Consider the following 23,184-nt stretch of genomic DNA (forward strand, 5'->3'; position numbering starts at 1 on the left):
TATTAATGGAAAAAATAAAATATGGGGTAACAGGTAAAGTTCAGGCTTAGATGCAAAACTGGTTAATGGAGGATAAATAAAACGTATGGTGAATAGCTGCTCCTCAGAGTGCAGAGACAATAATGCTGAGGGTACTCAAGGGCTAGTAGTTTGGGACCAATGGTGTTTAATATATTAACGATTTAGAGTGAGGTGATTTTTTTTCCACTGACACTAAATTATATTGGTTTTAGAAAATCTATGAAGGATTAGAGAAACTCCAAGTGGATTTAAGCATAGTGGAGGACTGTGTTAGTGCAATGAAATATAATTAGATATTTAGAGAATAGTTCACATAGGCAAAAATAAACAACAGTTCTCACATATTCTGAGTTTAGGAGGACCTTTTGAAGGAAAAAGTTTAGGAGTCATTATGTCAACCTACTACACAAAGCTCACTGCACGGTAACAGTTTTTTTAAAAGGTGAATAGGGAGCTGGGATGCATCAGGAAAAGAATAGAAAATAGTAGTTGAAATAATATAAACTAGCTACACAATATCAAACAAAGCCCCACCCTCATTTGGTGCCCAAGGCCAGCCCAGGAGCACTTAGTGCAAGGCAGAAGGTTGGAGGGGCAAAGGTGGCTTAAAGACCCTCTTTGTGATCCTACAGTCACAGGGCTGCTCAGCACTGGTCCACTCCCCAGACCTCTTTAGGCACCCAATCCCAGTGTCCCCACAGGGCTGTTATGGCAGTAAATGTCACAAGAAAGACCTGACAATGTTTCCCTTCCCTCCTGGCCATAAGCATACCCCCAGTACTGACTGCAGGAATGCATGTGGCATGAAAAGTGCTACAGTAGCTCTGCCTCACCCTGAAGATCAACCAATAATACAATGGCTGGCTAGGTTGGCTTTAGGGAATGTTCGCCCAGAGCAAGTGGTACAAAACTGCCTTATTGCACTGGATGACTGGCCCTTGTACCAGTGAATCCATTTTTGGTTGCCTCACCCTTATACACATTACTAAGAAAGCTCCAGAAAGGGAAACGAAGGTTTGAGTTACAATAGGATTTATGTACGATGAGAGATTGCAATGGCTAGAATTATTTAGCCTGATAGGGAGAAAAGTTAGGGACTTTACTGAAGTATTCAGGTATAACAATTGCTCACATTCTCTATTTTTTAATCCTATCCCGTAACAAAAAAAGAAAAAGAGACAGAACAAGATGAAATTAAAGGGGAGAGTAGATTTAAAATTAATGGAAGGATACCTTTTATGACTGGGCTGATTGTAGTTGGAATCTAAGCATTTCACCACATAGTCAAAGGTTCAGATCCAGTACTGGTTATTCCATGGCATGTGTAAAAGGAGCTGATAGTCTGGTTTATGTTCCCAATGGGCAGAAGTCCACATCATAAACACCACCATCACTCTTGCCAAAAGAGGAGTGCAAATGACAGAATTGTCATGGAGATTCAGCTATCTTTTGAACTCTGGAGTTCTTCTTTGAGTAATTGCACATGTGCATTCAACTCTTGGTGTGTGTGCATGCACACAGTTACCAGATTTTTTTCCCTCACAGTGGTACCCATTGGGGTGCTCAAGCACCCTTTGCTGCCATGTGCTGCTGGCATCTGTATAAAGGGCTCAGCTGACCCTAAGCCCCCTTAGTTCCTTCTTGCCGCCACAATGGTTGCTGGAACTGCTCTTCTTGCATGCGCAATTCTCTGTGGATTGCGTTGCCTTGTCTTGTAAATAGTTACTGTTATTAGTTTTTAGTTAGTTTGGGTTTTTTTACCATTTCAATGTTTTGGTCAACTGCTGGTGCCAAGAGATGCCTCAGTCACTGGGTTTCAAGCCCTGCATTTCCTGCAATAAGGCTATGCTCCTGAGCAATCCACACTCAAGTGGCTTGAAGTGCCTCTCATATTGGAGAGCATTGCTAAATTTGAAGGAAAATTAAGCCTCACACAAAGAAAGATCGTGAAGCCAAGCTAAAGTTTCTACTCATGGAGTCAGCCTTGAGATCTGCATCTGAGCCAGGTCAGTCAAACTCAGCACTGAATTCCTTGACATTGTGCGCTTGAGTCCCAACACTGCTCACCATCCCCAGTGCCTAAGAAGAGGCATAAGAAGCAGACAGTGGAAAGGGGGAGATCCCTGGCACTAAAGTCTTCTATGCATGGGGATAAGAGTAGAATGCTCAAACACTCCTCTTATTTGGTACCGCAAAAGATGGTACAGTTGATTCCAGCACGGAGGCAGGTTCTGTCAAGTCTGGAGCCAGAAAGAGCTCCTTCCACATCTGCGGCACTGCACCGTACCAAAACTGTCTCAGTGCCAACCATCGTGGAGGCGTTTGCAGCCGCCAGGGACCTCCTGACCCTGTTGTTTGCAAATCACCTTTCCCATTTCCTCAGTGTTTGGTCCTGTATCACCATGGACTGTTGGGTGTTGAGCACTGTAGAAATGGGATAGACCCTCCAATTTATTTCTACCCCTCCTTTCTCCCTTCCCTTCAGGGACCCTTCTCACAAAGAACTTCTGGTATAAAGGTTCAATCTCTCCTTCAGGTGGGAGCTGTAGAGGAGGTTCTGCAGAATTTAAGAGGGAAGGGTTTCTGTTCCTGTTATTTCCTAATCCCAAAAGCTAAGGGAGATCTCAGGCCTATTTTAGACCTGTGCAAGCTCAACAACTATCTCAAAAAGATAAAGTTTCACATAGTCACCCTGTCATCCATTATTCCCTCACTGGATCCCAGAGATTTATATGCCAGCCTCAGTTTAAGAGATAAGGAGTACTTGTGGCACCTTAGAGACTAACCAATTTATTTGAGCATAAGCTTTCGTGAGCTACAGCTCACTTCATCGGATGCATTCAGTGGAAAATACAGTGGGGAGATTTATATACACAGAGAATATGAAACAATGGGTGTTACCCTCCACACTGTAACCAGAGTGATCAGGTAAGGTGAGCCATTACCAGCAGGAGAGCCGGGGGGGCGGGGGACCTTTTCTAGTGATAATCAAGGTGGGCCATTTCCAGCAGTTGACAAGAACGTGTGAGGAATGGGGGTGGGGGGAATAAGCATGGGGAAGTCGTTTTACTTTGTGTAATGACCCATCCATTCTAAGTCTTTATTCAAGCCTAAATTAAATGTATCCAGTTTGCAAATTAATTCCAATTCAGCAGTCTCTCGGAGTCTGTTTTTGAAGTTTTTTTGTTGAAGAATTGCCACTTTTAGGTCTGTAATCGTGTGACCAGAGAGATTGAAGTGTTCTCCAACTGGTTTTTGAATGTTGTAATTCTTGACGTCTGACTTGTGTCCATTTATTCTTTTACATAGAGACTGTCCGGTTTGGCCAATGTACATGGCAGAGGGGCATTGCTGGCACATGATGCCATATATCGCATTGGTAGATGTGCAGGTGAACGAGCCTCTGATGATGAGTAAGAGATGCATACTTTCATGTTTCGATACACCGAGGGCATAGAAAGTTCCTTAGATTTGTAGTGAAGCACTCACTTTACCAGTTCATGGTATTTCCATTTGGCTATCTGCAGCTCCTCAGGTGTTCACAAAATGCACGTCAATGGTATTAGCATTCCTCAGGACACTAGGAGTGCAGGTCTACCCTTACCTGGACAACTGGCTAGTCAAGGGTCAGTCGAAAGCTCAGGTTATATCCAACGTTCATCTTATTCAGTCAATTCTCAAGGCCTTAGTGTCAATGCAGACAAGTTGAACCTTGCCCAGTGCAGAGGACAGAGATTATACAAGCTGTGTTGGACTCTACCAGGACCTGAGCCTGTCCTCCCAGAGTCGATTGCAACAGACCTTAAGATTCATCCAATCACAACAGCCCCAAACTGTCTGAGGCTCCAAGGGCACATGGTCTCATGAACGTATGTAGTACAATATGCAAGTTTGCACCTCAGACCCCTTCAGATATGTCTGGCCGCAGTGTACTCACCAAGATGTCTCCACCTGGACACTGTGCTCACAGTACCTTCACAGGTTCTAATTTAGCTGAATTGATGGCTGGTTCCTTTCAACATTTGTTCAGGTGTTCCATTCTTCTGTCCTCAACTGCTGATGACTCTGGTCTCAGATGCATCAACTCCGGGGGGGGCGGGCTCACTTAGGGCCTCTCTGAAGTCAGGGTGTTTGGTCCTTGACTGAGCTCACTGTTCATATCAATGTCAGAGAGCTAAGGGTAATTTGTTTTGCCTATCAGGCCTTCCTACCTCATATTGGGGAGAAACCCATTTGTACTTATGGTCAACATTGCAGTGATGTTTTGCCTCAAAGGCAGGGAGGAACTTGGCCATCCTTTCTGTGTCAGGAAGCAACACACCTATGGGAATTGTACATAACCTCTTCAAACAACCTCGAAGCCTTTTACCTTTGAGGGGTGTGGAACAAGCTGGCAGGTCACCTGAGGCGGTCTTTCTCCAGTCACCATGACTGGTCTCTTCATCAGATGCAGTAAAATGCATTTTCCAGCAGTGAGGGACTCCACAAATAGATCTATTTGTGATCATGCATAACAGAAAATGTCACCAATTCTGCTCCCTACAGAGCCACCATCCAGGCTTCATCACAGATGCCTTCCTGCTACCCTGGATGGGAAAGCTTTATGATGCTTTTCCCCACCAATCCCACTCTTACACTGCGTGCTACTAAAGATCAAGTGGGACCACGCCTGGGTTATATTAATAGTCCCAGTTTGGCCCTGCCAACAATGGTTCTCCACTCTATTGGACCACTCAGTGGTGACTCCAATCTCACTCCCATTGCCCCCGAATTTGATCTCTCAGGACAATGTTGGGCTGCTTCATCCAACCTGTAATCCCTTCATTTATTGGCGTGGAAGCTCCATTGTTAAACCCCAAAGAACAGACTTGCTCAGAGCAAGTTGGCTAGGTCTTACTATGTATCAGAAAGTCCTCCACCAGGGTCACCTACCTGTCAAAATGGAAGTGGTTCTCTCTCTGGGTTTATCAAACAGGAGTCTCACTGATGCATTTGTCCATCCAACAAATACTCAGCTATCTGCTGCACCTGAAACAGCAAAGCTAAGTGATTTCCTCTATAAAGGTTTGCTCACCAGCAGTATCAGCTTTCCAGCCTAATGTGGATAACTGTTCTTTTTTTCTCCCCAATGACATGACATTTATATTCCTTAAAGGCCTGGAAAGATTGCACCCTCAACTAAGGGAGCCTGTTTCCCCTTGGGACTTCAACTTATTTTTATCTAAACTTATGGGACTATCATTTCAGTCTCTAGCAACTTGCTCCTTACTATACCTTTCCTGGAAGGTGATTTTCCTAATTGCTATTAGTCCTGCCAGAAGGGTCTCTGAACTGTGCACCCCCACATCCGAACCATTATACACAATCTTCTTTAAAGATAAGCTGTACTTACAACCTCATCTGAGGTTTCTCGCTACAGTAGTTTCAAATTTTCATATAAATCAATCCATTTACTTGCCTGTATTTTACCCCAATCCAGACGCAAATAGGGATGATCAACGGCTACACACATTAGACATTAGATAAACACTGGCATTCTACATAGACCAAACCATTTTGGCAGTCCTCCCAACTGTTCATGACTATAGTAGACAATATGAAAGGTCTTCCAATCTCCGTACAGAGAATTTCATCTTGGATTACTTGTTTGTGCGTGTTATGATCTGGCAGGCATCTCTTCTCCAGAAAAGCTGACTGCTCACTCCACAAGATCACAAGCCATCCTCAACTGCATTCTTAGCACAGAACCCTGTCCTGGACATTTGCAAAGCAGCAACCTACTCATTGGTGCACACTTTCTCCTCTTATTAAACCATCACTCAGTATTCAAGAGATGATCCCAGATTTGATTGAGCTGTACTGCAGTCTGTATGTACATGAATTCCGATCTCTCCACTTATTTAACTGCTTGGGAGTCACCAAGAATGGAATTCACATGTGCAATCTCTCGAAGAATTAAAAACAGTTACTAACCTTTCATAACTGTTGTTCAAGAGATGTTGCACATGTCCATTCCACAACCCGCCCTACTACCTCTCTGTATCAGAATTTCTGGAAAGAAGGAACTGAGGGGGCTCACTGAGGTAAGCCCCCTGGCAGGCCAGTCTGGTTTGTTTACCTGCTGCGTCTGCAGGTTCGGCCGATCACAGCTCCCACTGGCTGCGGTTCGCCGCTCCAGGCCAATGGGGGCTGGGGGAAGCGACGCGGGCTGAGGGATGTGCTGGCCACTGCTTCCCGCAGCCCCCATTGGCCTGGAGCAGTGAACCGCGTCCAGCGGGAGCTGTGATCGGCCGAACCTGCGGATGCAGCAGGTAAATAAACCAGCCCGGCCCTCCAGGGGGCTTACCCTGGCAGGCCGCAGGCCAAAGGTTGCCGATCCCTGCTTTATACTGATGCCAGGGTTACATGGCAGCGAGGATCCTTGAGCCACCCTGACAGGTACCACTGAGGGGAAAAATTTCTGGTGATTGTGTGCGGGGTACATGCACACCAAGAGTGGAATGCACATGTGCAACACATCTCGAAGAACATCTATTACAAAAGGTCAGTAACCATTTTTTCCCCTCCAGGTAAGGGGTGAGGACCATTGATAGAGCAGCATGGGGAAGCCTGCACTGGTACTGCATTTGTTATACCCGTTTTGTGCATAAACGAAGGACTTCACCACAGCTCTTAATCTGATCATCTTCATGGGCGTTATGTTTACTGACAATTACGTAGTGGGGCTGGTATTCACATCACAGGGGAGATGGGACTTGTGTTAGTTTGTCCCATGGAGTTGGAGGAAGAGAATGCAGTATTGTGTGACCACCCCCACCCACCTCCTGGTCTATCCTCCCTCACAAATTCCACTGATCAGCCTGACAGGTGCAGCAGGTCAGAGGGATAAGGGAATAGAATGCCATGTAAGCAGCACTTCTCATTCCATTCCCCTGTGCCAGGGTGCCTTCTTGTCAAAAAAAGGCAGAGGGAAGCATTTGGCCCTAAAATGTGTTTAAAACTGTTGCACATTTTTTCTCATTTAATTAGAATATTCTGATAAATACTTATATATTTTGGTTAAATTTTGGAGGAAGGAAGCAAGGCAGGCACAGTAGCCCATGGGTGGTATTGGTAGCTATTGAGAAAAGAAGGGTTGATTTCAATGTGTTATTAGCCCACCCATGTAAAACCTCTGCTTTGTCCTATTTCTTTTGTTTCACATACGTATATTTTCTCTTGTCCGCTTCAGCATCAAGCTTAAAGGCTCTCAAACAATATTTTAAAGATAACTTACAAGGCATTTCATACCTTTAAAGAAACTAATTATATTTGAAATTAATAATTAAAAGAATAAATAGATTGAAGAAGAAAACATGAATATTATAAACCACTGGTAGATTTTCAGCATGGTGTGCGGGGAATTAGGTGCACAAATCCCATTTATGTTAATTGGCCTTGCGTGTCTAATTCCTCATGAGCCACACTGCAGATTTACCCCCTAGTGTCTTTGATGATACAGAGGACCAGAACTGAGGGGGAGAAAAGTCAGTGATTTATTTGATGATCTGTCAGTCATAATGGCAACCAGAGAAAATTGCAAAGCCAATTTTAACCTCTGTAGAAACAGCTAGTTATACCATATGCTTTTTTCTTCTTCCAGATGTCATCATCCATCAATTTCTCATTAAGAAAACAGCAGTCTAAAATACAGACAAACCAAAACAAAACCCCCACAATCTAATAAAGATTCTGTTTCTTATATAAAGAGTCCAGAAAATCAGATTATAAAGACTTTATGGAGTAAATTTTCATATGGGCAGCTATCCTCTGCTCCTACAGTTCTTCAGTTGCAGGCTCCAATCTGAGTGATTGCTGTTCTCACTGTCAGATTCTGTGCACAATTTTCATAGGTGCAAGTTGTGCCCACAAACAGAAAGGACAGGGTCTCAGCTCATCTGAAAATGCAACCCCATTAAGTTTCTGCTGCAAAATTTCTTTTTCAGTGCACGGTATGTTTCACATTAATTTTTAGTGACTTTTCATTATGCATCATATTGTAAATATTCATTGTATCATCCCAATTTATTATTTCATATTACTTTTAGTCTCTTCTTAAGCCTAGAGGTCAGATATATCCACTTAAACTCAATCAACGTGAAAGAATTATATGGACTTTCTGGCTGCTTTTGGGTGTTTGTTTGGTTGGTTGGTTTAAAAAAAACAATACCACACAATCCATTGACAGGTAACAAAAATGTTAATGTTAGAATAAACAGCATTAGGTAGTATTTGTTTTGCTGAAGACTGTCAAAGGTAGAGTCAGTGTACACAGAGAGCTTTTTATCTAAGTGGGATGTCACTTTCCTTACTACAGTGGTGAAATTTAAATGTGGTTAAGTACCATATGTTTTACATCTGATCTGTACTTTAAAAACATCCTGGAAACCATAGGTGATCATTTTTCCAAATATAATGAACCCTCTTTTCTATTATAAATAGCATCAACATGTTGTAAATGTTTGGTAGGCTGCTGTTAAACAGCTGTTTTGTTATTAATATTTTAGTGCCCTATGTTTTCCTGGATATATTGACACTTGCTGTTATTTCAAATGCAGCTTTTCTTAGAGTTTTTAATGGTTTGTGTATATCTGTAGACAGTTTCAAGATCTTGAGGCTGTCACAACATGGTAAGTAGGCAAATAAGCTAACATAGTGGTTTCAAGAAAGCTGATTTTCTTTGCATAACTTCAATCTGCATCATTTTGCATGACTTATTAGCAGGAACTCACTCATTGACAAGGCAAATAGCTTGCAGAACAGAGGATGTTCTGATTCTCAGAGTGTATTTCTTCAAATAGTTAAGCACTGATCAAAATTCCGAATTTTCTTTGACTGACAGCCAGTTTGAAACTCACAGAGACTGCTTATTGTTTAAGATTTTGGTGGAGAGGCTTAAAAAAATCTATAACTTTGCAGCTGTCAGACCTAGTTATATGCAACCTGGCCCAATATTTTCAAGTCTAATTTTTTAAAGGTCATGGATGAAAGTATAATAGAGTTGTTAACATTTTAATTCTCTTTTCTTCCCCCCCCCCCTTTTTTACTGCTTCTCCTCCCATCCCCAAATGATTGTGCTTATTGAAAGTCAGGAGAATGGTAGTACTGGGAAAGTACTTTTTATTCATACACCAGATATAGTGCATCTAGCCATAAATGTATGCTTTCAACACACAGCCTTGCTGTTGACCTCAAGCCTGTGCTGAAGATTGCACCCTTTCTAGGGATAACAAATGATTCAGTCCCTTTGCAAACTTAATCCGGAGCCTCATTTTGCCAAAGACTGCCAATTGTACTGAAATACGTGTGGCGATATTGGTTTTCTGATATGAACTACTATCTGTGAACAGAACACCAGATTCTGTTTATTTAGGAACTTACGTTAGACAAAAACAGCTGTCCTACAGGTGAAAGGATTAGCACTTTATCTACTAAAGCAGGCACCCAGTCCACCTCTTCCTAAAACAAATTATAAATCTAGTGAAGATGGAATGGATTTCACCTTTGCCATTTAATACCAAAACAAAAGTTGGAAATCACAGTTCTCTGTGTGAGTTTTCTATCATCTGTTACAATAGTAACTTCAGAAGAAAATCTAGCTCTCCATTTCACTTCTTATCAGATGGTGGCAATTTTGAAAAGTCACATGAATGCTTTAGCGGGAACTATTTTAATTCTATATTTGAGAGTTTTTGTGAAAAGCAAAGAGAAAGCTGCCTGCATACTTTACAAGCAATTAACAAATTAAAAGCAAAGGCTAAATCCTCAGTCATTTTTTCAAGTACAACTTGTATTGATTTCAAAGGAGAGGAGTTGCCAACATAAAGTCTTCACAGTTGGCCTCTTAGCAAATAAAGATGAGCTATTCTACCAATCACTCCCTTTTGGTGTCCTTAACAAAAGAGACTTGGAGGAGAAAAATTAGCTACTGGAGCAAGCTACCACATCATGGCTGCCATCCCCACCATCTCCTGTGACCCTGAATCGTCTTCATCCTACCTGTGAGAGATGTCCTGACCAGACTGGACCGGAGAGAGGGATCCAGAGGATGCTGCCACGTCACAGATTCATAGATACTAAGGTCAGAAGGGACCATTATGATCACCTAATCTGACCTCCTGCACAATGCAGGCCACAGAATTTCACCCACCAACTCCTGCGAAAAATCTCTCACCTATGTCTGAGCTATTGAAGTCCTCAAATTGTGGTTTAAAGACTTCAAGGAGCAGAGAATCCTCCAGCAAGTGACACGTGCTCCATGCTACAGAGGAAGGCGAAAAACTCCAGGGCCTCTTCCAATCTGCCCTGGAGGAAAATTCCTTCCCAACCCCAAATATGGTGATCAGCCAAACCCTGAGCATATGGGCAAGATTCACCAGCCAGATACGACAGAAAATTCTTTCCTCGGTAACTCAGATCCCACCCCATCTAATATCCCATCACAGGCCATTGGGCCTATTTACCATGAATATTTAATTACCAAAACCATGTTAACCCATCACACCATATCCTCCATAAACTTATCGAGTTTAATCTTAAAGCAAGATAGATCTTTTGGCTTTAAGATTAATCGGCTCTCTCTCCTTTTTTCCTTCTATCTAATAAGAATCTGGCTTAGCCAGCCAAGATTGCATATTTTGCAAAATTGCTGTAAGCCTGTGACTAGAAAGAGGCAGCTAAAAGCAATGCCCGATACTGGTATAGGTTTGCCAGGTGTCAGAGTGGCTGATAACACTGTTGTGCCTGTGGTTTTCCAGCAGTGAAGTTTCTCATGAAAGTCAACATCAGAGACAAAAGCTGCATTTTTTCACCTTTACTATTCTTTTTTCCCCTCCCCTTGCATGTGTGTTTATCTTGTTTTGTCTTCTAGGAAACAGAATTGAACTTTAACAGCAACAGCCCCAGCCATAGCCCATCTCAACTAACTCTTTCCCCTCAAAAGGACAGTTATTCCCATCTTTAATGCAACCTGATCCAGCAATAAACAGCTGGTAACCAGCTGGTAACCAGCAGGAGAGTGGGGTGGGAGGAGGTATTGTTTCATGGTCTCTGTGTATATAATGTCTTCTGCAGTTTCCACAGTATGCATCCAATGAAGTGAGCTGTAGCTCACGAAAGCCTATGCTCAAATAAATTGGTTAGTCTCTAAGGTGCCACAAGTACTCCTTTTCTTTTTGCGAATACAGACTAACACGGCTGTTACTCTGAAACCTGTCAATTTTAATTGCATTTGGTATGTGCAACTTGGTCCCTTAAAACCATCAGTCAGTCCAGCCCTTCCTAGTCCCCTATCCCAATTTTGGTTAGCAGTTTGCTGGTATACATTACGGGGAAGAAGTATATCTATTGCATTTTTTAGTCCTGGAGTATTTTCTGAATTCAATTAATTTTTTAATTGTGATAGGCAAAAAGAGGGGGGGGGAAAGGAGATGGGGCTTATTTAAAGTAATGTGACACACTCAATTTGAACATTTATTAGGCTTTTAATAATCAATTTATGGAAACAGCCCGTTGCCTTGGTGGAATAATGCTGTAGTGTATTAGCCCCTCTGTTCCTAAGGAGTCCAGCATAGCACTGATGTTCAGGTCACTGCTTTGTTCTGGTGTTGAGAGGTGAGCTTCTGAATTTTTATTTAAGTTCTTTTTTGTATTCAGGAGTTTGAGGGAAAACAGACTATAAGGTCCATTGGTTATTCAGAAAGCTCAGAGAAAAACCTGCTGAAGTTAAGGAGCTTCCTGGCTGAATTCAATAACAGTGAAAACTTCAGTTAATTTGGTTTGTCCTCTCTTCTAGATGTTTATGCGACAGAAGATTTATCTGGATTTGGTTTCATAAAATATATGGATGAATTGGCTGATTAAAAGAATTTGAACAAGATGCAAAAAAATATTGTTAACAACTGTAGCAGTTTTTCTTTTGTAGGAGTTACATACCCGTGGCAGATAAGGAGTGTCTTCTTGCTATGCACAGTAGTCTGCATAGTAAAAGACAGCTAGGCTTTAAGCATTGTTATATCATTTTGACAACCCATTCATTACACTTACTACCCCGTTCCCCCCAGAAATGTCTCAGGTTTACATAGGGTTTAAATCAAAATCTGTACAAAGCACATAGAATAGCACTTTTTATCTTTTATCCAAACTTTTTTTATTCAACACTATTTTCAGAGAACCATTTCTCAAATTATTTTTGTTAAAGTAACAGAGATTTCTCTCCTCATTCTTTTCTGAAGCTCATTGTTCTTGGGAAGTGAAAGATTCAGGATGTTATAAAGCAAAATGTCACAGTGCATGTTATAAGCAAGGGTAATAAACTTGCCTTTTCTTTTTTAATGCATTTCAGTTAGAGACATCTGGACCTAGGGCATAAAGATTACCCAATTTTCCATTGCCAGTGAGTCTTGAACACCTTTGAACAACACATATATGCTTTTGCCATGCTCCAGGACAGTTCTGTGGTATGAATTACTGTTGACTAGAGGTTGTGTTGAACAAATTCATTCAATTTGAGATGAGTAACTCTGCTTATGAGATGAGTAACTCAGGCCCTACGCTACCAGCACTCCCAGCTACCTTCGAGACACCACTGACTTCCTGAGGAAACTACAATCCATCGGTGATCTTCCTGATAACACCATCCTGGCCACTATGGATGTAGAAGCCCTCTACACCAACATTCCACACAAAGATGGACCACAAGCCGTCAAGAACACTATCCCCGATAATGTCACGGCTAACCTGGTGGCTGAACTTTGTGACTTTGTCCTTACCCATAACTACTTCACATTTGGGGACAATGTATACCTTCAGATCAGCGGCACTGCTATGGGTACCCGCATGGCCCCACAGTATGCCAACATTTTTATGGCTGATTTAGAACAACGCTTCCTCAGCTCTCGTCCCCTAAAGCCCCTACTCTACTTGCGCTATATTGATGACATCTTCATCATCTGGACCCATGGAAAAGAAGCCCTTGAGGAATTCCACCATGATTTCAACAATTTCCATCCCACCACCAACCTCAGCCTGGTCCAGTCCACACAAGAGATCCACTTCCTGGACACTACAGTGCTAATAAACAATGGTCACATAAACACCACCCTATACCGGAAACCTACTGACCGCTATTCCTACCTGCATGCCTCCAGCTTTCACCCTGACCACACCACACGATCCATCGTCTACAGCCAAGCTCTGCGATACAACCGCATTTGCTCCAACCCCTCAGACAGAGACAAACACCTACAAGATCTCTGTCAAGCTTTCTTACAACTACAATACCCACCTGCAGAAGTAAAGAAACAGATTGATAGAGCCAGAAGAGTTCCCAGAAGTTACCTACTACAGGACAGGCCTAACAAAGAAAATAACAGAACGCCACTAGCCGTCACCTTCAGCCCCCAACTAAAACCCCTCCAACGCATTATTAAGGATCTACAACCTATCCTAAAGGATGACCCAACACTCTCACAAATCTTGGGAGACAGGCCAGTCCTTGCCTACAGACAGCCCCGCAACCTGAAGCAAATACTCACCAACAACCACATACCACACAACAGAACCACTAACCCAGGAACTTATCCTTGCAACAAAGCCCGTTGCCAACTGTGCCCACATATCTATTCAGGGGACACCATCACAGGGCCTAATAACATCAGCCACACTATCAGAGGCTCGTTCACCTGCACATCCACCAATGTGATATATGCCATCATGTGCCAGCAATGCCCCTCTGCCATGTACATTGGTCAAACTGGACAGTCTCTACGTAAAAGAATAAATGGACACAAATCAGATGTCAAGAATTATAACATTCATAAACCAGTCGGAGAACACTTCAATCTCTCTGGTCACGCGATCACAGACATGAAGGTCGCTATCTTAAAACAAAAAAACTTCAAATCCAGACTCCAGCGAGAAACTGCTGAATTGGAATTCATTTGCAAATTGGATACTATTAATTTAGGCTTAAATAGAGACTTGGAGTGGCTAAGTCATTATGCAAGGTAGCCTGTTTCCTCTTGTTTTTTCCTACCCCCCCCCCCAGATGTTCTGGTTTAACTTGGATTTTAACTTGAAGAGTGGTCAGTTTGGATGAGCTATTACCAGCAGGAGAGTGAGTTTGTGTGTGTATGGGGGTGGGGGGGATGTGAGAACCTGGATTTATGCAGGAAATAGCCCAGCTTAATTGTCATGCACATTGTGTAAAGAGTTATCACTTTGGATGGGCTATCACCAGCAGGAGAGTGAATTTGTGTGGGGGGGTGGAGGGTGAGAAAACCTGGATTTGTGCTGGAAATCACTTTAGATAAGCTATTACCAGCAGGACAGTGGGGTGGGAATAGGTATTGTTTCATATTCTCTGTGTATATATAAAGCCTGCTGCAGTTTCCACGATATGCATCTGAAGAAGTGAGCTGTAGCTCACGAAAGCTTATGCTCTAATAAATTGGTTAGTCTCTAAGGTGCCACAAGTCCTCCTTTTCTTTTTGCGAATACAGACTAACACGGCTGTTACTCTGAAATCTTCTTATAGGAACAAGCAAGAATTCTTTTCTAGTAAACAATAAAGATTCTGTTTGGTTTTTAATTTAGCAGATGCTTATTCATTTAGGGGCACACACTAGTGCCAGTGCACAGCCCAGAAAACTGGCTGTACACTGGGATGCTCTGTGGAAGCAAACAAATCATCTCAGCCTCTGCTTCATCCTCATGGCTATAGTAGCTGCCTTACCTCCTGTTCCCCTTTGGGTATGTCTACACTACGGAATAAGGTCGAATTTATAGAAGTCGTTTTTTTAGAAATCGGTTCTATATATTCCAGTGTGTGTGTCCCCACAGAAAATGCTCTAAGTGCATTAAGTGCATTAACTCGGCGGAGCGCTTCCACAGTACCGAGGCAAGCGTCGACTTCCGGAGCGTTGCGCTGTGGGTAGCTATCCCGCAGTCTCCGCTGCCCATTGGAATTCTGGGTTGAGATCCCAATGCCTGATGGGGCTAAAACATTGTCGCGGGTGGTTCTTTGTACATATCGTCAGGCCCCCGTTCTCTCCCTCCCTCCGTGAAAGCAAGGGCAGACAATCGTTTTGCGCCTTTTTTCCTGAGTTACCTGTGCAGACGCCATACCACGGCAAGCATGGAGCCCGCTCAGGTAACTGTCAACCTACGTCTCCTGGGTGCTGGCAGAAGCAGTACGGCTTTGCTACACAGTAGCAGCAACCCCTTGCCTTGTGTCAGCAGACGGTACAGTACGACTGGTAGCCGTCATCGTCGTGTCCGAGGTTGGGGTACAGAAGAGGATGTGCGGTGCAGGTTCTGGGAGGGAATTTGGGTGCAGGAGGGGCTCAGGGCTGGGGTTGGGGTGCAGGACGAGCTGCAGGCTTCAGGAGGGAGTTTGGCAGGGACTCAGGCTGGGGCAGGAGGTTGGGGTGCGGAAGGGGGTATGGGTTGCAGGCTTTGGGAAGGATTTGGGAAGCAGGAGGGGGTTCCAACCTGGGGCAGGGGGTTGGGGTGTGGGCTTATCTCAGGCAGCTCCTGTTTGGCAGTGAAGCGGGTCTAAGGAAGGCTCCCTGCCCTCTCTGGCTCCACATGGCTCCCTTAAGTGGCTGAAATGGGGCAGTCGGCTCTGTGCAGTGTGTGCTGCCCGCGGCAGCAGGTGCCGCCCCCACAGCTCCCATTGGCCTTGGTTCCCAAGCCGGCACTTGGGCCAGGAGCATGCTGGCCACTTTCAGGAGCCATGGAAGGGAGGGAGCCTGCCTTATCCCTGCTGCACTGTCAACCGAACTTTTAATGGCCGAGTAAGCAGTGCCTCCAAGGTCCCTTTTCGACCGGGCATTCCAGTCGAAAACTGGACTCCTGGCAACCCTAGTGGGAGAGAGTGTTAGGATTTGCTTCTTCGTTACATATAGCGACTTCACACAATAGTAGGGCTGATTATGATTGAAGAAAGACCCTTTCAATAAGGAACGTGAACAAAATAGAAATAAACCACCAGTGTCGCCAGTCCGTACCTAATAGAATCATTACTTTAAGAAGCAAAATAGAGTTATGGACCAAGAATATGAATCCTTTGATTAAATAAATTGTATAGAGACTAAACCATAAACCACATAAATAAATCAGCAAAGCTTCTTTAGATGATTTTTTTTAAAAAAACCTTTGTTTTCTGATTTGCATGAGGGATTAATAATAATAAAAAAAAGATTTTGAAAAGATGAGGCATCTGATGTAATTTTATATCTCGGGATTATAAAATAAAACACACAATGGAAATTCATCTAAAAACTTGCTTACATAAGGTGATTCAGTATTGTGTAATCCTTTCCAACCCACATAATTGCAACATTGGAAATATAATGCTCATAAAACTCAGATGTTAAAGTCACACAGTATTCAGGGATCTTATGTATGTTCCTATAATGTATTTGACTGAGAATCCAGCCAGAGCCATTTTTTAACATATCGAGAAAGTGGTTCATATTTACAGGACTTTGAGAAACTGCATTATGCATGACAAGCAATGATTTAAAATAGGCCTACAATGTATGGACATCTTTTTCTTGTTCAAGTCTCCATTTGGACTCATTTTTTGAAGGATGATATAAAATAATCTTTTTGAAATGTTTGATTTTTATCCTTAATTAATTTCTTTAAGAAAAACTTTTCTTGAATATTGTATGACCCCAAAGGTAAAATGCAGAATCTGTTTTAACATTAGTTTGCATAATGAATTTGCACAAAGTAAGTAACAGTACTCAGAAGGGAGAAAGAAATGTTTGATAATGTGGTATGTTACCTTTCTGTATTCTGATTCTTTTCCTCTGTGTCATATGTGACTGGTAAGCCCATGTTTTGAAATTGAAATGGTATACTATATACAATATAGCTTTGTGATGAATAATTATTTAAGAAAATGTAGTTGGTTTTTTAAAAATTTAACTGTTACTTTTAATTTTTACCCCAAAAAGACAACTGTCAAATTGAATAATTAAAAATACATGTATTTACTTTTTATAGGATTTCAATGGCACTTACACCTTAGTATCCAGATAGTTCTGATTGATTTTTAAACAAAGATTTTTTATGAGCCCCAAAGAGTCTGAAACTATACAGATACTTGTAACTGAATGTTTGGCAAATATAAAAAAGCCCAGATTAAACCCATTTTGGAGGGTCTGATTACATGAGGTACAGAATGTCCTCAACTCAGACTATAGTGGGAGTTAAGAGTGACCAGCACCTCACAGGATCCTGCCTTTGGTGAAAATTAGCTACAAGTCTGAGACTAAAGTTTTGGTGTTACACCATTGAAATCTGCAGACATTTTTCCATTGATTTCAATGGGAACAGGTTTGGTCCTTGTGGACTTAATTCAGGAATGTGCCTAACTTCATTAGGACTACTCTTGCTTAAAGTTATGCTTATGCATAGATACCTTGCAGAACTGAGACCAAAGTGGGTTAAATTCTTCCTCTGTTATATTGGGCAAATCAGGTGCTCAGATACTTTTCTAAGAGCATAGTATGAACATCTGGATATATAGGGCCTAACTCAGCAAAGCACTTAAGTACATGCTTATTGTTATGGACATGAATAAATCCATATAATTTTAATCTTAAGCATGTGCTCAAGTGTTTTGTTAGATTGGGGCCATAGAGTTTATGGTGTTGCATGTGTGTAACTGAAGGCAGAATTTAGCCCCGTATGTCATTATTCGAGCTTGGAAGGACCTAAAGAATTATTGTGTTTTGTTGATTTTCTGTATTAGCCCTCTGAAAACAGAGGTTTATAATGTAAGTGCCCTCTGAACTATTTCTATAGCATTGCTAGCATGACACTATAATTCAAAGGACAGAATATTGATGAAGTCAGGATGTACAGGAATGTAAACAAGCTTTTAAAGAAAAAAAAAGTCAAAGTGTTTGCTAAATAGACCACAACAGACCTGGTCCATTATCATTGCAAAAAAAGCTTTATACTTAGTATGTCCAATTATCTAAATAGCTCAAAAACATAATCAATCCATCAGTAGTATTCAGCATTCTAACTCAATACCTGATTGTTAATTCCCTGTGTTGGTTCATATGTCTGCCAAACGTTGATCCAGAAATGTATTAGCATCTGCCAGTGATGAATAAACATAAGATTGCCCTCCTTGTGGAATTCTTAGTCTGGCGGGTCTTAACAGAGTGTAGTCCAAGTCTCAACTCCTTAGATATTTCTTAACATCAGAGAAAGAGTTTACTGTCTTTAACAGGGTCAGTGAAGTTAGGTTAATCTTTAATCTTGACTCCATTATGGGAAACCTTTGTGGCAAATATTTTGCTGTCTGTTCAATAATATTTTTGTGTGTGTATGTGAGCTTTCATCCAAAGGTCTTGAAGTAATTTATTTTATTTAATTAAATGTTAAACACCCGATGTAAACCAAGATCTTGGAAGAGCGAGTGACTTGCCCAAGATAACACACTGAAATATAGGCAGAGCTAGAAGTGGTAGTCCTGGCTCTTGTACCCATTTCTAACCATTAGACCACAACTATGTGTCTCTGTCCACTTCTTGGCAGCTCAGTGTTGACATCACACAAATCCTCACTGCTGCATTTGGAACATATAATCAAGTAAAGGTCAGACCCTACTCTGAACAGACTCTATGAATATTCTTTTTATTCAAAATATGCCCTCTCCTGAGTTCTAGCTTTACTGGTAATTGAAATAACAAAACTGTAAACTTCAGTCTAAAATTTCTAGCTTTACTGGTAATTGAAATAACAAAACTGTAAACTTCAGTCTAAAATTTCACTCTGTGCTTGGCTGTTCGTAGGATTTGCCAGCAGAGACTTCTCTGCAAAAAAAGAGCTATTTCCACCTTATATATAGGATGCAGTTAATGAGCTAGACCTGGCAGCTGCCTCAATGAGTCAGCATTGGCCTGCTAAGTTCTAACAGCTGCTGCTATGGTGTGTCTTCACCCTGTGAGAGCATCCTTGTTGGATGTCTAAACAGGAGTGCATGACCATGGAGTCTGAACTATCCTCTCATCCCAAGCTATTTTCCCTCCAGGTCATGGTGAAGGCACATTGGCCTAGGACAAGGTACGGAAACATATATTATTGCGGCTGCTACTACCGTACCTCTTTTGCCATTACACAGTCTCCAGAGCTGTCAATCAGGCACTTTTCACTAACACTAAATTCACCTCTTAACTCCTTCCCTGCTTCTGACAAACTGAGTCACTTTCCTTCTATGCTCAGAGCGATACATTCTCTGTCACTTGCTCATACTTGTCTACTGTCTTCAGTTTTAATGGAGTCCAACACACTGGTTTTTAAAACCCCTGTGAGCTCAGTGAATCCAACAGTACTTTTTTTTGAGGGGAGGGGGAAGAATAATTACTAATGGCTCTCAGTCGCCAAATTAGCCAAAATGCCCTACAAAGTGATCCTCTTCATTCCAAATGTGTTAATTGTTTTTTCTCCTTTTCTGGTCCTACATGCTGTGTAGTCTGCAGAATGTCTGTTAATTAGCCTTTCAGAGTGGTAGTGTGTTAGTTTGTATCAGCAAAAACCGAGGAATACTTATGGTACCTTAGAGACTAACAAATTTATTTGGGCATAAGCTTTTGTGGGCTAAAACCTACTGTAAATATGTTACTGGAAACCATTGTTTTAACACCAGTACAACAAGAGATGAAAAGCATTAATGATAATCAGTGTGTGACAGGCGGATTATTGTGGATGCACGTCGCTAATTTTGCTGTGTCCTGTTTCACTTTCAGTATTGATTGACTTCTGTTTGACCTGCAGCATATATAAACTCCCAAAGCTGTTGCCAGCTACAGAAATTGGGTCTGTGCTGTCCTCCATGAGATCTGTAAACTTCCTGTATAGTACTCAGTACTGTACAAGAAATGTAGGAGGGGTGTTCAGGAAAGCCAGAACTCATTAATCAGCCTCTCCAAACTCATCTGACGGTGGAACCCTCCATGAATCTGACACATCTTAGTGAGGAAGTGGTTTCATGTAAGTTTACTGCCATGGTGTCAACAGGAGCATGGTATAATTGGCCTGTGTGACTGTCTCCCTAGGTATCAATTTCTTTGAATAGATTCACCCCAGATATCTCCTCGAATGACTATCCCCTCTATTCTTTTACACCAAGGGACTATGGCACACTTTCTTCCCTTTGTTTTGAACACAATTATTTGTCTTCATATCAACTTGGTAGCTATTGAACATGTGGTATCTCTTACTTGCAAAGCCTCTGGAAGATCTGTAAATTCTCCTAGGGCACCCAACATTAAAACAAGGGTTAGTCAGTGGATGATTTTGTTGTTGTCTTTCCAGCAGGGAGATCTTTCTCTTGTATCTGTCTCTTCTCTATTGGCTTCATGAATGTGATAAGACAGATCATGGTATAGAGTGTAATACTGTTGAAAAAAAAACGAACATCATTCTGGGATATATTAGCAGGACTGTTGTAAGCAAGACACAAGAAGTAATTCTTCCGCTCTACTCCGCGCTGATTAGGCTTCAACTAGAGTATTGTGTCAAGTTCAGGGCGCCACATTTCAGGAAAGATGTGGACAAATTGGAGAAGAGCAACACAAAATGACTAAAGGTCCAGAAAACATGACCTATGAGGGAAGATTGAAAAAACTGGGTTTCTTTAGTCTGGAAAAGAGAAAGCTGAGAGGGGACATGATAATAGTTTTCAAGTACATAAAAAGTTGTTACAAGGAGGAGGGAGAAAAATTGTTCTCTTTAACCTCTGAGGATAGGACAAGAAACAATGGGCTTAAACTGCAGCCAGGGAGGTTTAGGTTGGACATTTGGAACTTCTTAACTGTCAGGGTGGTTAAGCACTGGAATAAATTGCCTGGGGAGGTTGTGGAATCTCCATCATTGGAGATTTTTAAAAGCAGGTTAGACAAACACCTTCCAGGGATTGTCTAAATAATACTTAGTCCTGCCACGAGTGAAGGGGACTGGACTAGTTGATCTCTTGAGGTCCCTTCCAGTCCTATGAGTCTATAGAAATAGCATTAACTAATTGGAAATCAAAAGCAATCCACTTATAGTAAAGAGGCTTTCCACTTTTTTTAGTTGTGATGCTCCACTGACAGCTGACTTCAATTTCTCTCTCGTTTTGGGGTGGAATTCTGTATACAGCATGCCGTTTATTTCTGAAGGTTTTGAACTGGTTTGCCATTGTTGATGTCCTTACTGCATTACCTACTGTTAGTTCCAGGCTTTGAGTGAAATCTTGCCCTATTGAAGTCAATGGAAAACTTCCAATTAACTTCTATGAGGCCATATTTCTTGTGACTGAAACAGTGCAATCCAGCATTTTTCTTTCAGTTTTGCAAAAATACCTGTTTTCCCTTACTGGCTGCCTCCATCAAACTAGTTCAGGATTCAAAAAATTCTTCCTCTATTTCTTTCTTCACATGTCAGTAATTCAGAAGAGATCTGATATTTCAGTTCTGCCATCAGTTTCTCACAGGTCTAAGAACAATATAGATGGTTCGAAGTTTCTTGTATGACCTATGTAAAACTAATTTGGGGTTCATAAATTTTAGCAGGTTTCAGAGTAACAGCCGTGTTAGTCTGTATTCGCAAAAAGAAAAGGAGTACTTGTGGCACCCCCCCCTTTTTTTAAACTGGTTAAACTTGGATTTATGCTGGAAATGGCCCACCTTGATTATCATACACATTGTAGGGAGAGTGGTCACTTTGGATAAGCTATTACCAGCAGGAGAGTGAGTTAGTGTGTGTGTTTTTTGTGGGGGGGAGAGAGGTGAGAAAACCTGGATTTGTGCTGGAAATGGCCCAACTTGATTATCATACACATTGTAAGGAGAGTGATCACTTTAGATAAGCTATTACCAGCAGGAGAGTGGGGTGGGAGGAGGTATTGTTTCATGGTCTCTGTGTATATAATGTCTTCTGCAGTTTCCACAGTATGCATCCGATGAAGTGAGCTGTAGCTCACGAAAGCTTATGCTCAGATAAATTGGTTAGTCTCTAAGGTGCCACAAGTACTCCTTTTCTTTTTATAAATTTTAGCGTTTTCACCATAAACTCAATTCTAAACATTGTACTTCACCAGTCACGAGCAGAGACATCCCAGTCAAAAGAGGTGGGATTTCATATATCATAAACACAGTGACTTGCTTGCAAACAAATCTGCAAACTAAGAATCACGCCTACTCAGAAGCAAGGGGAAAGTTGTTATATCTTGACACTGAGTCACAGCACTTCAGAAGCATCATGTACCAATCTAATGTCATGGTAAACATTACAATTCAATTGTAAGTATCACACTGTCTTCATTATCTGAGTTCCATTCCATGAAGTGGCCTTTTTTCCCCCTACACTGAACAAGTCAAGTTTGTCACCTAGGTATATTAATGTTTATTTTTTTATTTTCCAGATCTTAGGGCTAGGTATTATTATTGGCTTATCTCTGAACCCTCTCCAACTTGTGAATCTTTCTCTTGTATGAAAGGATGATGCACAGAATAGGCAAGAAAGTCCTTAACTGGGCATGATAATCACATTCATTTAATTAAACCTTGAATAGTTGCTCTTTTCATGTTGTGGATCATCCTGGATGATCCTTACAGCTTTCTTAGTATGGTTTTTAAACTAAATTAGAATCAATACAATGCAGTTACCATCCTTTGTAACCCCTGATAAATCTTTGTGGTAATGCCACTTTGTATCTGATGAAAGCCCACTGATAATGTGATATCAATCCCCACCTTTTTGTTCAGTGTTTCCACAGTGCCTAACACAATGGGGTTCGGGTCTAGCACTGAGGTTCCTAGCAATACTACTAATAAAATAATATCTGTGAGTGTAAATATTCGGTATTTGTGTAGATTCTTCTTGGCCCCTACATGATCATGCCATGAGGTTGAAGTGAGGAAAGAGTCTCCTCTCTTTTATATGTAGGGTGACCAGATAAAACGGACAAAATATTGGGACACATAGCGGAAGCAAAAAAAAAAACACAAAAAAAAAACCATGCAGGAGCGGCCAAAGCCGCATTATCAGGAGAAATGGTGTCCTGACCGTGCATTGGTCGGGATGCGGGACAAAGAACTAAAAATCGGGACAGTC

Source organism: Lepidochelys kempii, chromosome 8, assembly GCF_965140285.1.
Source record: "Lepidochelys kempii isolate rLepKem1 chromosome 8, rLepKem1.hap1, whole genome shotgun sequence".
Lineage (NCBI taxonomy): Eukaryota > Metazoa > Chordata > Testudines > Cheloniidae > Lepidochelys > Lepidochelys kempii.